The following is an 8,524-nucleotide window of genomic DNA, read 5'->3' on the forward strand; positions in this document are numbered from 1 at the left end:
CATGACGATAAATCGCGCGTCACAGAAGTGCTTTCGTCAAGGGTGACCGACACATGGCATCCACCGTAACGGAACACCGTTAAGCTATCGGGTCAGGTTTTGGATCCGATAACCCGTTAACAACCCCGACCAATGGGGATTTTCCACGTGTAAAATCATCATTGGCTGGAGGAAACACGTGTCGGCTCATCGTTGGGACAGATGTCATCCACTCATTGGACAGAAGGCGCCTATGATACGTCGACACATGGCACGACGCATCAAGTTTAAATGGGCCAGCCCAACTAAAGGCCCACAAGATTTTGCGGACCATAATGGGCCGGCCCAGCTAAAGGCCCACGAGATTTTGCGGACCATAATGGGCTGGCCCAGCTAAAGGCCCACAAGATTTCGCGGGCCATAATAGGCCGGCCCAGGTAAAGGCCCACAAGATTTTTGTGTGCCATAATGGGCCGGCCCAGGTGAAGGCCCACAAAATTCTTGCGGATCATAATGGGCCGGCCTAGCTAAAGGCCCACGAGATTTCGCCGACATTAATGGGCCGGCCCAGCTATAGGCCCACAAGATTTTGAGGACCCTAGTAGGCCAGCCCATTAACTAGCTGCCATGTTTTGGGCCAAATGTCGTCCCATATTTGATCCGGTCCATTAATGGCCTGCCATGTTCCGGGCCTAATAATGGCCCATATAAGATCTGGCCCGTTAAAAGCCTCCCACTTTCTGGGCCAAATCACGACCCAGATCAGGTCCGACCCTTTAAGAGGCTTTGAGCTCAATTATGGCCCATATCAGATTCGGCCCGTTAACTGGACGCTATGCTTTTGGGCCCACTTGCTAAAGGCCCATTTAGTAATTCGGCCTGATATTAGTTTCGGCCTGTTAAGGGCCCATTTAACATTTTGTCCCTATATTAATTTCGGCATGTTAAAAGCCCGTCATATAGTTGGGCCTACCTACGGCCCGGTTTGCATCCGACCTGCTCGCAGCCGATATCTGATTGGGCCAAACCAGGACCGAGACAACTTTGGCCTGTTAAAAGCCCGTGAATTGATTCGCACAATCATGGGCCAGGGTCCATTTTGGGCTGCTGCCGGCCCGTGAGCTATTCGACACGTTTCAGGCCCAACCTACTTCTCAGCCTCCTAAAAGCCCATTGAGTTTTCTTGCGAAAAGAGGGCCGGGGGTTACTCGGCCTATTAAAGGCCCGAATCTACTAGTGGGCCAGTTTGACGGGGCCCATGATGCGGATCATACATCGTGATTGCATGACGGCCCAATTATGTACCGTAATTTTACGGTTTGGCCGGTTTACTACGAAGACATGATATATATATACACAGTAAAATAACTGCAGCATCGTGAATAAGAAAAAACCTAGACTATACAGTAAAGAAACTACGACATATTACATCCACTAGGCATCAAAGTTCGCCACTATGATAATAAAGCACAAGCAGACAGCAGATTACATACACTGGGCATCAAAGATCGCCACCAGTGCAAATAAACACGCTGACAAAATAATATACAAAACCAACAACACTTCAATAGAGTTCAAGAAAGGTTAGCCCTACTGGGGAGCTGCAGCGCAAGCAGCTGAGCAAGATGATGAGACTGCACTTGTTCAACACTTATATCTTCCTCACTCTGAAAGATAAACAAGCAGACAGATGACAGGTTTTGCACATAAAAGTATCAGTGCTGACAATTCATCACATTTCTTACTGACGAATAAAGTGACACAGTTTAAAATTGCATTACCACAATATGGTATTGTTCAGGTAAAGACATGGCAGGAAATGACATTGTGAAGGAGTTGGCAGCTTCACGACACCACTGTATTACAGATCAAGAACTCATAAGTATCAATGGTTAGTGTGCTGTCAATTTATCCCATTTCAGATTGGCAAATAAAGAGACGGTTTGAATAATAGTAGAATGATATGACATTGTTCATAGTTAAGACATTGTAGAATATGACATTGTGCTGTGTAGTGGGTAGGTTCACCACACCACTGGATTACGGATGAAGAACAGAAGCATACATGCAATGCAAAAGAAGATCACTTGCTATGTATAGTTTAATTTACATGGTATGAAGAAGGAACTTGGTTGTACAACTAAAAACTTAAATTGAGAAGGACAAACTTTTGTTTATGAACTACATAATAAACTTTAAACATGCAATTTGATGCAAACACCAAAAATAAATAGTTGTTTCAGTCATGCCTAACCAAATATACACAACAAAGTTTGAAGGCTTCAGAAGGACAAACTGACATTACTGGTGAAGACAGGCTCTATAAAGCCCTTGTCCATGCTGATGGGGGGGCAATTCAAGAAGTTTAGCACATAATCTTCTTCATAAGCATTGCCTTTATTCTACATTTTGTTAAGAATAAATATAGATGTGATAATATACGAAAAAATGGAGAATATTTAAGATGAGATGAAGAGTGATGCTACATAACCAAGTAGCTATAAATGTATGTGCAGCGATATAGGCAAAAGGCACAGCCAAGAGCAATGCACAGCTAAAATTCTTTAGTACCAACCTTATGGTAAGAGTAAATATAGATCTGATGTGTAGAAAATGGAGGGCAAAGGAAAATAAGCTGCAGAGTGATGGTACATGAACAACTACCTGTCAATATAAGTACACTGATAAAGGACAGCATGTACTTACAAGAACAATGCAGAGCTAAAAAAATTCATTTGCATTGGATATATTCTACACTAATGTAACCATTCATACAGATTAGATAATTGGAAGCGAACAATTGATAAGCAAGCTATCATGCATACTGCTGTCACATAATGAACCAGGTATGTATGCAAGTACAGTGATACATGACAACAGGTACTAACAAGAGCAAAGCAGCGGGCAGCATATTTGCGATATCCTGTCGTTCTTTTCAAACCGGAATACTTCTTCGCGCAGATTTCCTGCAAAAGAGATCCGTAAGGCACATGCGGAAAAGTAGAAGTTCAAATTGTCATGTGATTTCATAGACAGTACCTCATCCTGGGAATGAGACCAGTGCATAACAAGGTTTTTCCATTCAATGTCTTCTAAATTTAGGACATGAGACTTCACCGGAAATTCGTTTATAGACTTGCCATCAAAGTGTGATTTCCTCAGGTAACACCGATACTGTTGCAATGCTTCCTTGAAAAGCACAAGCAAGCTTTGCTTGTCATGACTATCCAGATTGACCCTCGCCTAGTTACAACAATGCAATGTAAATCATTGGTGTGTTCGATCAGCAGAAAACAGAAAATAATAACCATGAATAATAGCACTTACACGTAAGTTCGACAGGAAGATGTGAAAATGGTGTTTGTCTTCACTATAATCTCCCCATGATGGGAATATATGCATGTAGTCCCTAACAACATTGAAAGCATTGTCTTTTAAACTGGGAATAAATGGAATGGGGTTCCAATCTGCATGAATTGGCCATCTCTGCAGTTGGGATAGGTCTTCCGCCGGTGGACTTGTTGTACTTTTTGCTGGAGTGGGATGTTTCTGTGGTACGGCTGGTGCTATGGCAAATGAAATCGGTATACCTTTTGCTGGAGTGCAGGTCTTGTGTGGTGGGGCAAGTGGTGTGGCCAGTGAAGTATTGGTACAGTCTGCTGGAGTCGGTCCTATGTTTTGTGTCACTGGTTGTACAACCAATATATGTGGGGCGCTGTCTGATTTCTTTGGCACCACCATGTTTTTCAAGGACTTTGCTGGTGCTCCTTCAGGTTCTGCAACCACCCTCTTCCTTTTTGATGTCTGATGCACAAGAACAACATTTGAGTGGAAAAACATGGTATGATGACAGATGGAATATGTATTGATAATGGACGGGCATGGCATCTCGAGTTATATGATGAGTAAACTAAGCAGATGGCAGTGCAACAAAGTAGAAGAAATGCAAGACAACATATGCAAGATACGCGCAATCAATAAAACCTTGACAAATTAGAACAGGCACCTTGATGGGTGAACAGGACAGGCCATCTGCCTTTGACTCCTCGAGGTTAGAATAGTCATGAGGATTATATTCTGAACAAGAATCAACAGGTGGGGAGCGTACAAGTTTCATTGCTTCCAGAATGGCACTCAATGCCTTGGTGCCAATTTTGTAAGTCATTGCAGTGTTCCACAATATTCTTCTGGTGCGTGGATTCTGATATTCACTGTAATTGCGTATAATATCTGAGAACCGTGAAAACATAAATAGTTGTGAGATTATCTTTGTAATGCAGATGATATTCTAATATAGGGGCGCCCTTGTAAACACTTATGTGCTATCACTGGATTCTGATGAGAGAGCTCATGTGTGTTGTAATATGGTGTGTGCATTTATATAATCTGGCACAAGTACACAAAAAAATAGGCTCCAGAAGTAAGGATAGCTGGCAGATGATAGGTTCATAATATACTGTACAGAGAGTTTATTGCTAAACCATGTGTCGGAGTAATGGGCGACGGGTACCCCGAAGACGGCAAGACGATATTTCAAGACATCGGGGCTAGCAAAGCCCCTCAGTCCGACTAGCCGGCCGCTCCTTCCGGCTCCCCGTCCGACTGCTCTGCCCGGCCGGCTGCCGGCTGCCGACTGCGCCAACCAGGCGGCTGCTGACTGCAGCCCGACCCGACACCGACAAGACTCCGACGAGACGGCCATACCGCGGACGAGACAGCTGTACCGCGACGCCATCATATACAGTGTACCGTGTCCCCTGGGTACTGATTTATAAAGTACCCCAGGGGACAAGCATGACATGCACCATGCCCCATACATGGCTTGGCTTGTAAGCTACCCAAGGTAGCTTACAACCAACGCCATGTCCCATGCCCACTCACCTAGCTTAGGAAATAAGCTAGCCATGCCTATAAAGGCACACATCCATCCATCCAGGGGATGGATCCCCGTGGACACACACTCACACACACCCATGGCCAAGTGGCATTCGGCCACTAGAGCTTGCATGCTCATCCGGCCACCCGCATATATACGAGATCAGATGCACTTGGCACTGATCTCAGATACAGCTCCAGGAGCACTTTGTACTGCCCGATGTACAACCTAGATAGATACACTCAGACATGCAGCAGTAGGAGTATTATCTCTCCGGAGAGCTCCGAAGCTGCGTAAACCACCGCGTGCTACTCGCATACCCGCTCCTGGTCCTATCAGCAGCAGTCTTATCCTCACACTAAGCCCTTGTGGCATATGTCGTCTTGCAACACCCCCCGTGAGAATACCACGACATTTGGCGCTCATCGTGGGGTGGTACTACTACTATGCTACCACGCTGCTGCTGGTTTCGCAGTCCGGGCGGGACCACCTTCACCATCACTGCCGCGGCGTCGCGCCGTCTCTCCTGTAGTGCTCGGGGGCTCGACTTCGACCCGCCCCCGGAGCGGCCACGCGGGACGGTGCGTCCTCGCCGTCGGCCTCGCCATTTTCGTCTTCTCCACCATGGCGTCGCGCCGTCTCTCCGGTAGCGCTCGGGGGCTCGACTTCAACCCGCCCCCGGAGCGGCCGCGCGGGACGGCGCGTCCTCGTTGTCGGCCTCGCCGCCTTCGTCATCACCACCGTTGCGATGCTGGCCATCCGTCCGCGCGCGCGCCGCGCGCGGGTCCTCGTTTCGGTCGACCGTGGCCATCCACGCGTCGCTTGCGTTTGCTTCCCTCCGTGTTGCGCCTTGTTTTGGCCGACACACGAATGCTCGCTCCTCCATTTATCGCCTGTACAAGCTAGCTAGATGCAAGTCAACCATGGTCAAACCATTAGCCAACCATGGTCAGATACACCACCCATACACCATGCATAGTCCAGATACTACCGAGACTACCCCATGCACTTCCATTCGCTTGCCACATGCAAGTTGGATAATACCCGTATATCGGTCAGATAGTGGCCATGCTTCAGTCAGACTTTGGTCAAATAATGGCCTGGCGCCGGCTAATCTCTCCGGCCGGCCACTGCTCCGGTTCGCCCGGCCTGGGCCTGCACCACGCGACGCCCGCGGCGTGTGTCTGCCAGCCGTGCCTGTGCGTGCACTGCTGGGCCGACGCGGCGCTCCGCTCCGTCCGCTTCCACGAGATCGAGCTCCCCTTCCACATGATGCCGCGCGCGGCCGACTCCTCGGCACGCTCCTGCGTCCGCGCCGCCCGCACGCTCCTCTGTGCCGGCCCAGTCTGCTCGTGCCGGGTCCTCCGGTTGCGGATTCAGCCGGCTACCGGCTCGCCGACACCTGCTCCCACAACCGCCGTGGCCGGCTGCCCACGAAGAAAGAAAGGGTTCGGCTGCTCACGGACCAAATTTGGGTCCAGCTCCAACCTGGCCCGCGTTGCGGCTGCGACCGCTCGCTTCTCCCGTCGTCTTCTGGCCGCACTTGGCGTCCGCCGCCTCGCCCACCCTTGCTCCTCTCTGCCCCGGGCCCCGCTCCAAGTCGGAGCAGTGCAGGCCGGTTTTCGCGCGCCCGGCTAGCTTCTTTGCGCCGGGCTCCGCGGGCGCCGGCTACCCATTGTCTCTCCGCCTCGTCCTCGTCACCAACCCGAGCTGGAGGCCCGTCTCCCCTCACGCGGGCGTCCGGCCATGCTCCTCCTCCTCGCGCGTCGCTCGACCCGGCCCCGGCCGGCTCCGCCTTCCATCCGCGCGCCGGGCCGGCTCCGCCCTCCCGGCCGCCCCCAAACCGGCCGGCTCGCTGGCTTCTCGCGTCGACCCGGCCCCGGTCGTCTCTGCCTCCTCCGCGCCTGGCCGCCTCCCCGTGCCCGCAGATGCCCAGCTGCGCCTGGCCGCCTTCGCGTCGCGCACGAGCCGAGCTCGCCTTTGCAACCGCCCACCAGTTTCCCCACACGCCGGCCTCGGGTCGGCTCCTCAACGCCGCGCCGGGTCCTCGATGCCATGCCCCATACATGGGACAAGCATGACATGCCCCAGGGGACAAGCATGACATGCACCATGCCCCATACATGGCTTGGCTTGTAAGCTACCCAAGGTAGCTTACAACCAACGCCATGTCCCATGCCCACTCACCTAGCTTAGGAAATAAGCTAGCCATGCCTATAAAGGCACACATCCATCCATCCAGGGGATGGATCCCCATGGACACACACTCACACACACCCACGGCCAAGTGCCATTCGGCCACTAGAGCTTGCATGCTCATCCGGCCACCCGCATATATATGAGATCAGATGCACTTGGCACTGATCTCAGATACAGCTCCAGGAGCACTTTGTACTGCCCGATGTACACCCCAGATAGATACACTCAGACATGCAGCAGTAGGAGTATTATCTCTCCGGAGAGCTCTGAAGCTGGGTAAACCACCGCGTGCTACTCGCATACCCGCTCCCGGCCCTATCAGCAGCAGTCTTACCCTCACACTAAGCCCTTGTGGCATATGTCGTCTTGCAACACCCCCCATGAGAATACCATGCCATTGGGTTGGGTGCGACATATGCCAAAGGATGGCTTATCATGGTGGGGGCGAGTAGAACGTCGCCGGTGCCTGGAAACGGGATGAGGCAAAGACATGCACGCCGGCGAATCTTACCCAGCTTCAGGACTCTCTGAGGAGATAACACCCCTACTGCTGCTCTGCGGGATTTCCGCATGGTCACTAAGGCAAAGTGAGTACAAGGTTGCTCCTTGAGCTGTTTCTGGAGGTAGGAGAGAGCAATGCTAGCTCCGTCCTTCCTATATGATCTGGTCTAGTGCTAATGGATTCCAACCCTTTGCGTGGGTGCCCTGGGGGTTTATATAGGCCTACGCCCTAGGGGTACAATGGTAAAACCGGCTGGGCGCGGGTCCCAGCCGTCTGTCTCTCAGGCCACTGTCTTCTTCGCCGACTACTGGGGCCCGCCGACTGGTGGGCCCCGCCGACTTGCCTGGTACGGGGCCGATAGCCCTTGTCCGCCATGGGCGGGTCTTGCCGGCTGCGGATTACTGTAGCCGTGCTTCTAATGATGCTGGCTTCGTCATGGGGTCATGGCAACAGTGCCACCGCCTGACGGGCGATCGCTGTTGCCATTCCCCATCGTGTCTGGTTAATGGCGCGTGGGGACCGTGGGAGGGGCCGACCGACTCCTGGGGGAAGACTCCCAGTGGGTCCGTCTTTGTGGTGCTCTCGCCGTCTTCTATACCCCCGCTGACTAGTGGGACTCGCCGTCTCTGGGTCGTACAAACAGGCCGTCGTGGGCACAGGGCTCTACCCCCAGGGGCTGATGTCAGGGCTGGCATGGCGACAATGCCGCGCCGGACGGAGATCTCCATCGATACGGCGCACTGTGGCCATGCCTGCCCGCGGTAAATGGGGCGAGAATGGGTCGCGAGGTGGCCGTTCCCCGTCCCGTCCCTCATCGCGAAGGCTCGGGGTGGTTGGAGTTGCGGGCCGACTCCCTATAGCCGGCTTCTCCGGAAGTCGCCGGCCAGGAGTCGGCTTGTCTTGGAGTCGCCTCCGGGACTCGGCTTATCTTGGAGTCGCCTCTGGGACTCGAGGGGCGCAGCCAGCCC

Source organism: Triticum aestivum, chromosome 1B, assembly GCF_018294505.1.
Source record: "Triticum aestivum cultivar Chinese Spring chromosome 1B, IWGSC CS RefSeq v2.1, whole genome shotgun sequence".
Lineage (NCBI taxonomy): Eukaryota > Viridiplantae > Streptophyta > Magnoliopsida > Poales > Poaceae > Triticum > Triticum aestivum.